The sequence below is a fragment of the Heloderma suspectum genome, chromosome 4, assembly GCF_057233095.1.
Source record: "Heloderma suspectum isolate Gila_16-S chromosome 4, 16-S_ref, whole genome shotgun sequence".
In the NCBI taxonomy this organism is placed as follows: Eukaryota; Metazoa; Chordata; class Lepidosauria; order Squamata; family Helodermatidae; genus Heloderma; species Heloderma suspectum.
Window position 1 is genome coordinate 158482065 of NC_139461.1, and position 7693 is coordinate 158489757.

Below are 7693 nucleotides of genomic sequence, written 5' to 3' on the forward strand. Positions count from 1 at the left end.
CTGAAAAATGCAAGTATAAGGCGATGTCCATCACCCCCCAGCGTCCTGAGTTTCGGCACTCAGTGTTTCAGTGCTTTCGTGTACCAGGTTAAAAGAAAAAAAAAGAGTAAGTTTTTAAAATGTCTGTGAGAGAACCTGACAAAAGTAAAATAAAATTTACAGAGGAGTTGCCCAGGTTGAAGCATCATGGCTAGAGAGCTGAGCTGTGCCGCTCTGTTTAGACAGAGGCCTTGCTAAAAAGTTAAAGGCCCTTGTCTGTCAGAAGGGGTGTAGGGCCACATTTCCCCTTTTTAAACTGATGCAAAAGTGGGGAGCCTTTGCTGGAAACATTGCATCTTCATTGCCCAGAGCCTTCTCTGTTTGCCTCCATCATTGTCTGGGCTTTTTAGAGACACTCTGCACATGAACTAAAATTTTAAATTGTCAAAGACTTGCCATGGACAGTGCTGTGAAGTTTTGGATAAACTTGAACTCTCATCGCTGTAGACCGTGTGTCTGTGTTTGTAGTCAGTGAACAGCAGGCTGAGTTTGATCTATAACTTTTAATTTCCTTCTGCCAGAACTCATGCAGCATAGAGTTGCCGAGGCAAAAATGGTGACCTAGAACTCTTTGCGTGTGTGGGTATGCCCGTCCCTTGATTTTAATGGGCCCTGAGCTTTTAATGGGCCCTGAGCTCATACAGAAGAGCAGTATGATTGCTGGATCTGCTCCATCATGCCTTACCATGCAAAAAGTGCTTTCCATTCATTGTGTTAAATTGCAGGAAAAAGTTTGTTGTGTATATTTTATGATTTCTTAGATATCATAAAATATATGTGATATTTGCAGATTAGTGTTAGTTGCAACTCCAAATGATACTAAGTGTGGTTCCCAATGGATGACAAGAAAGACAGAAGCAAGTAGAAAAAAAGGAATAGAGAAAGTAGCAAACAGACAGAGAAGGGAGAAAAAAAAAAGAAAAGGCAAGAGGCAAAAAAAAAACATTTGTAGAGAAGAAGCGTGGCCATAGTTGCCCCCAGGGTAAATTAAAAGCAGCTGATTGTGCCTAGAGCTTATTACCTGGGGTAAAGTAGCCACAATAATGTAATAGTTCTTTAAGATAAAAAAAATGTAACTAGAAGGAGAAGAAGAGCCTATCCCAAATGTGTGTCATTAAGACTAGTGTGAGGCAGAAAGGTTTAAGTAAGTGAGTTTAACTTAAAAAAGACAAATAAAGAGACAAGGCTGGTGCATGGAGCAGAAAGTTTTATATAAAAAGTTTGAAACATGATCTGCAATACAGGCAGATCAGCAAAGAAAAAGAAAGCAAAAGAAAGAGAAAAAATTTGTCTTCCCATACTAATAAATGAAAGTGTTATCAAGCACTTTGGGAAGCTAAGTTGTTTACAGGAAGCTGTGCCTGAGAACCAAACACTTCTAGCCTATGCTGAAAATGCTTGCTAGTGTTGTGTTGCCTCATGGGTAACATGTATGGTATAAAACCCATTTAGCCCAATAGTTCGTGGTTCAGAGAAGCTGTCTGATCCAACCATTAAGTACACCTGTGTGCTGTAAGTTACCCAATAAAGTCTCCTTGTAAGTAAACCCCCCCCCCCCGCTGGAATCCCAAAACACAAGTGGGGCTAGAGCGCCTCACCCAGTATCAAACCCTGCTGTTAAAAGCCGTAAAGGCAGGTATAAAGAAGTCAATTAATATGACCAAAGTGTCTAAAGTGCTGCAAGGTGCCACCGAGGCCCCAGAGCGTACTTGGAGCGTCTTTCAGATGCCTATCGCCAGTACACTCCCCTCGACCCAGAGGCCCAAGAAGACGTAAACGAAAAAAGAAAAGAAGAAGACCTGGCAGAGGCAGAAGATTCTTAAAAAAGAACCAGTGTGCCCAGTGTGGACAAGATGGACATTAGTGGCATGAATGCCCAAATAAAATAAATCAAATACACAAAGGAGAAAACCAAAGGGGCCAGAATAGGCGAAAAGGGAAACAGCTTGAGAGGGGCCGTGACATTGACTTCATAATTGACACTAGAGCGGCATCAAGAGCAAGCAAACGTTAGCCTTAAACAAGAAGTCCAAACACTAAACAAAGTTCTTCAAGCCCAGCCTGGCTTTGTCTTAAAAAAAATAAGCCATTCCTATCACAGAAGTTCATCCTTTCCAACCAAGAGTTAAAGTATGAGTTAAAGAGGGAAAAATAACCCTTTGACTCCCAGATGGAGAGGACTGAAAACTGTCATACTTTCTACCCCCACAGCTATGAAAGCAACTGGAGTTAAAACCTGGATACATTGGACACGAGTCAAGAAAGCGAGAGGGGGAGAGTAGACTATAAACAGAAATCCTGAAAATCCTTTAAAAATCATTCTGAAAAAGCAGTAAGAAGACTCAGGCTAGACCTTACTGTGGACACACCGGGAGACTGTCCCCCTGCGTACGGTCAGACCTGCAACTGGAGAACTGAAGAAGGGGACTAGACCCTACTGCAGCTTGCCAGGTGAATAGCTGCCCGGCGTACGGTCAGATCCCAAAGAAGATCAAACATGCGTGTTGTAGTGTTAGTAGTGTTGCATTGTGTCTCCTTAATAAGGTGCAAAAAGGGGGGCCAGCCCCTGAAAGGGAAAGTTTGTCCCAGCGATTTGCTGATAATTACTGGCTTCACCTGGCTAACATCACGAGAGTAAAACATTTTTGTTTGCCAAGAGGTATACCTGCAAACAGGCTTATTAGCTCTTGCCTAATACCTGTCTGTAGACATCCTGGGAAAATTAAAAAAGATACCATGTTAAGAGTTTATGGTGTAAGTTTAACTTATTCCCAAAATGCTAATTGGGGCGTGGTTGCAAAGATCCTACCCCCTACAGAGTTCACTCTATGCACCCCCATCGTTGCTGAAACAAATGCTACATGTGCACGAATGCTATCCCTGGCCCCCTTCCACTGTAATAAAATTCAAAACATATCTTTTAATAATGCCCACATACTTTTGCCTCATGGATGGTTTTAGACATGTAGTTCCCGCACTTGGTCATTCATTCCTGCCAACTTGTCTAATAACCACCCATGTTGCCTCAGCCGCCAATTGAACTGGTGCCAATTCTTTTCCTGTGGCCCGAGAAAATCCATCGACAGCAGCCTCGAGCACTCCAACTAACTAAAAATTGTAATAGTCATGTGCAGTTATATTTTGACTCAGAAAAATTGGCCTTAGCAATGTCACTGGTTAGGGTTCCAGGTTTAGCCTTGGCTAATGGTCTGGAGATCAACCGGTTAGCTTGCAGCTTAGCCAAAAGCATAAATGCCACCTCACGAGCATTGTCATTGTTAAATAAAGAGTTGCGTGATCTAAGAGGTGCAGTTCTAGAAAACAGAGCTGGTATAGATTACCTCTTCCTTCTTCATCATTTAAGTTGTGAGATACACCAAAAGCTCTGTTGTTTTAACTTAATTGATAATGACAATGCTGTAGATGAACAGATCAACAAGCTGCACAATATAGTAGCTAACAAAACAATAAGACAAAACAATAAGCTCAATTAGTTAACCCCTTGGCTTCCAGATCTTAGCTGGTTTAAAGCATTGTTCATCCTAATTCTACCAGTGTTGTTCATAAAGATACTGTTATGTCTCTGCGTTCCTTGTCTTATGCGCTGTTTAACCAATCTGTTTTATGTCTCAGCTAGTAAAACTGCTGCCCTCTACGCTCTAATAGCCCAACAAGAGGCTAAATAATATGTATGTCACAAAAAGCTTTGTACGGTTATCAGAAATGCTATAATTGTAATGAAATTATGCATTTAAGGGGGGAATGTAACAGCCATATCGGGGGTCAGACTAAGTAGCCTCATGCAGTCTCATGCTTCATGTTCTTGCTGAGCTCTTTCTCCCTTGAATATATTGTTGTAAGCTGATGAGACACAGGAATTCCTTATCTTGTCAAAGGTCATACAATTGTATATCTTGTTCTCTGCTGTTCTCTTCTGTTCTCTCCTTATCATGGCTACCCTATAACCCAGTTCTTGTATTATAAACAATGGTGCTAAGAGAAGAAATGTTGAGGACTGCAACCCCATGCGGGAGGGGGAGGAGGAGCCGTTTCATATGTGTCACAATGTCTATAAAACCAATGTGCTGATGTATTTCGGGGCTTCTGGCTCTTTGGAAATGATTCCAGCCTTAAGCCCGCGCGTTAAATAAAGAATCTCTTTTTCCTTCACTCCGTGGTCTCTCTGACTCTGGGTTCTGCAACATCCAGGCTTCGGGCTTGAGCTCCCATTTTCTGGAGCAAGGCCCTGGCAACTGACCATAGAAATATACCAACAGCTTTAGCACTGCAGGTTACCACTGATTAGATAGCCCAATGTGAACTGTAAAACTCTCCCATCTAAAACTTGAAATCAAAGCAGCAGACTGTGCAGCTTGCCTTAAACACAAACATTGTTCAGACTTGCCTTTTCTCCTTAATCAAGAAGTTGGAGCAATTTCAGGCTTGCAACACAGAAAGAAAACTTTAAGAAAACACAGCTGGAGAGAATGGCTGGGAACAAGGAGAGAATGCTGAAAGAAGCAGCAAACCCATTTTCTGCTGAACACAAGAAACACTCACCTGGGAATAATAGGAATGTCCACCAGGAGAAGCTCACCTGTAGGATGTGCAATTAAGAGCCAAATGGGTGCTCTCCGGTACCAACAGCCTGACCATCCCTTCTGCATTGCAATAGTGTTTGAGGTGGGGGGGGGGGATGCTTTATAGCAAAGAAGGGTTGGGGGAAGAAGTGCTTAACCTCACCCCTGTCAGTTGCTTTCCCCAAAAAGTCCCCCGCAGGTGCCCACCCACCCTCATTCTAGACTCATGCTTGTGAGGCAAATGGTGGTCTGGCACACTAGCATGGGTAAAAGCTTCAAAGCAGATGCACTAGCAGAGCTGAGCTGGAGCTCAGCTCCAGAACCTAGTTTCAAGTAGTGAAATGACAGTGAATCTGAGCACATGAAGAGTTCACCATTGTGTAATCCAGCCAACTTCCACCTGCCTCGTATTGAAATAAGGACTTCTGGGGCTGACAGACAGTAAGTTATCCAGGCTCAGTAAAACTCCAGCACTTCTCATTTTAGAAGTGATACACTGGCCACGATTAGCTCTGTGGAGAAATAGCTGCACAGGGAGGGAGACAAGAGCCCAAGACAGCCACACCACTGTTTTACCTTCCTGTTCCAAAATGCTTCCAGAAATGCAGCCTTCTACAACAATGGCAATTTGCACAGCTGGAACAGCTGCATGGCAGAATCCATGCATGATTAATGTAATCATAGGGGCCAGCTGGCTGTCCCAGAGATACAGCTGAGGAAATACTGGGAATTTCTGGCATCGCATCCCTTTGGCGAGGGAGCGTGCAACATAATTCAGTCGCCGTCTAGGGAAACTGGTTTTCTCCTCTGATGGGGCGGCCATACCCGCAAAGCGCGGCGGGAGAAGAGGCGCCCCACCCCCGGTCCGCTGCCTGCTGCTCTCGCGGGCTAGCGGCGCCGCTCTCACATTTTTTAACCTATAGTGGCACTGGAGCCCCCTGCTGGCGGAGAATGGGAAAGCAGGCCGCGATGCAAGTTGGGCAGCAGCGGCAGGAGCCCCTCGGCGGCAGAAATACACGCAGCCTGGGAGTGAGAACCGAAATCTGTATTCAGCGCGTCGTTAGTCGCTGCATATTCCCATTCTAAAAAGGCGAGACCCTCTTCTTCCTGCAGAAAACAGACTTCCATTCTGTGCTTAAATCTCAGCCAGTCTTTGGTGGGGGATTGTTCTGTTAGCCTTAACAGCTAAATTGGAACGTTCATGGTTTTTTTTCATCAATAACTTTATTGATTTTTAACTTATAACAAATAACAGTCAACATGAAAATAAACAAAAGACAAACATTTTAACAAGAAAATAATTGTCATCTAAAATTCACTGAATAGGTATAGGCTGTTTAATTTATTTTTTTTTTTTTAAGAACTGTTCTTTTGCTATTATGACTTACCAAGCACTGTTCCTCAGAGGAATTCAACCCAGGTCAGTGAATGGAACTCTACACGCCACCCACAATTCAGTCACGTAAACCCACAGCCATTATTCTAGTCCCTGTGGGTAAAACCCAGGAGGTTGGGTTTCCAAAATCAAGGAAGATGATGGTAGAGAATCTGCGAAGAGAGCAGTGTAATCCTCAGTCTCACCCTCTGGAATGAAGAGGGGTGGGTGCAAGAGAGAGGCAATACTCAACCCCAGGGAAGGAGTTTTAGGAAACATCTTCTTGTAGCTCAGGTTTGTTGCGTTTCAGCAAGTAATTGGATGTGGGAGCCATTCAGGGAGTCATGGTGGCATTCCTTCCTTTCCTTTTCCTCATGGGCCCTAGGGGACTGGGATGCAATCAGTTTGGATCCCTAGAGGGCGTTGAGCTGATCTGGATCCATGCCTCAGTGCTGGAAGCTATATGGACTCCCACATCAGAGGGTTGAACCCTACCTGAGGGTACCTCAAGATGCTCGTGTTGAAGTAATCAGAGACTGATCTGGGGCAGAAGATACCAAGTCCCTTTCCAATAGCACAGCCCAGAGCCTCAGGAATCCATGTTGACATGCCTGCTTAGTAAACATGAGGCAATGATGGCAGGAGTCTACCCTGTGCTCCTTGCCCTGACAAAAATGGCAGCAATCATGGGCTGTCAGTGGTAGGGAGCAGCGGCGTAGTTGTGGTGGGTCACGCCAGGGCATTGCTCCAGCACTTTTTTTTGAAGCCAGCCCCCAGCCCGGTTGCAGCCTAATAGGGAAGGAGGAGGGAGCAGAGGGAGTGCGGGTGGCTGCCTCCTGCTGCCTCTCTTCTACTATGCAGAGCTGGCCAGACGAAGGGAGTGAGAGAGGGAGGAAGGGAGTGAGAGAGGGAGGGAGGGAGCCTGAGGGAGCTCTGCAGCCTCCTCTCCCCGCCTTCTCCTCCTCAGCTCTTGGCTTCTCCACCTGTCCCTGCTCTGTGCCTGTGCGCCCAGCGCTGCCCTCATCCCCTGCAACACCGGCCACCCGTTCAGGGCTGCTGCTGACCATGGCAGCAGCAGGAATGGGGGCATGTGCGCTGCCACCATTATTTACTTATGGGGCAGGGCAGGTGGCTGGTTTGTGCCAGTAAGATTTACCACACAATCCTATGCATGTTTACTCAGAAGTCAGTCCCACCATGTTCAGTGGCCAGTTGGGCTTTCCCCCAGGTAAGTGTGCGTAGGACTGCAGCCTCAGCTGCCTTCCCAAGATCTCTGTAAATTTAATTCGAAATAAAGACCCACTGGATTGCACTGTTAATTCTTGAACATTAATCTCTACAGTAAGCAGAACTGCCAAATGCAACCTGTTCTGTCACCTACACTTTTTGGTACAAGGTTGGCATGTCTGGGCAAACAAACCCTGGTGGAGGGAAGGGAAACAGAACAAATCAGTTGGGGGGAGAGGAGAAAGAAGGAGGGGTGAACGTTTCTGTTGAACCCAGTTCAATCCAGCTGGGTGTGTGAACATTTCTGTTGCGGGATGGGATATAATGAAGGAGCTTAGGAAAAGCTAATGGGTAATGTTGGGGTGCTAAGGGAGTGTGCCAGGGGGCCGTTTAAATGAGAAGGGATCTGACCATGAGGGCTGAGCTTGTTGCAGAACCCAGAGTCAGAGAGACCACGGAGTGAAGGAAAAAG